Below are 846 nucleotides of genomic sequence, written 5' to 3' on the forward strand. Positions count from 1 at the left end.
ACGCACACACACACACACACACACACACACACACACACACACACACACACACACACACACACACACACACACACACACACACACACACACACACACACTCACCTTGAAGAGGGGGTAGAGTAAGCTGACTCGTTGGTGTTTAGTCCTGTGTATGGGTCACCCCACAGATAGCGGGGTAGGGGTGTGGGGTGGGAGCAAAAAAGGTGTGTGAGAGAGATAGAGAGAGACAGAGGCCACCGTCCGCCTCTTGCAAACTTCTGCGAGTAAGTGATGAGAAAGCCGCCAGTCGCTCTTTATATACCTCCAGCTCCCGGGTCGCTTGAAACCCACTCGATATTTTGACACCGTTTCCGACACTTTTTCCGATGCTACCGAATCCTCCTAACTCTTGTGGTGATATTTTAAGCAATCCTGAGTCAAACCCGTGTAGTGGCGACCGTGTTTCTTCAAGATGGTGCTTAATAATCGATGTTCTACCTGGAAATGTGATTTTGTCGCCCACTCGGTGACGTCTTTTGCGACATACACCCAATGGCAGCTTCTGGGTTGCCAGTAGTCACGCCTCCCCTCACGTAAGACATCGGGGTTTTAAATATGGAATGGTAATAATAGTAATGATGATAATGAAAGGTCTCGATGGCCGTCTCTCCTTCCTCGCTTGGCTCGCTTTTCACTCCTCGAGGGTAAAAATTAAATGTGACTTTATTTTCGTCTTTTTTTCTTTTTCTTTTTGCTTTTTTTTTCTTGTTTTTGTGATGTTGAGTTTGTGATTTTTTTTTTTTATTGTTTTTTTTTTTTACATTTTGTGGATGAGATGATATTAATTCTTTTTTTCTATTTTTCAAT

At 43.9% G+C, this 846-nt stretch overlaps 1 protein-coding gene across 1 annotated transcript in view; it reads right to left on the reverse strand.

Annotated features, from left to right (window-relative positions):
- LOC123508558 (protein PRQFV-amide-like) overlaps positions 1 to 252 on the reverse strand; it is a 37,002-nt gene extending 36,750 nt beyond the window's left edge. Inside the window, exon 1 of the mRNA XM_045262313.1 lies at positions 103 to 252. The gene's annotated coding sequence lies outside the window, so the exon portion shown is untranslated. The remainder of the gene's footprint in view (positions 1 to 102) is intronic.
- Between the last annotated feature and the right edge of the window lie 594 nt (positions 253 to 846).

This window comes from Portunus trituberculatus, chromosome 3, assembly GCF_017591435.1.
Source record: "Portunus trituberculatus isolate SZX2019 chromosome 3, ASM1759143v1, whole genome shotgun sequence".
NCBI lineage: Eukaryota > Metazoa > Arthropoda > Malacostraca > Decapoda > Portunidae > Portunus > Portunus trituberculatus.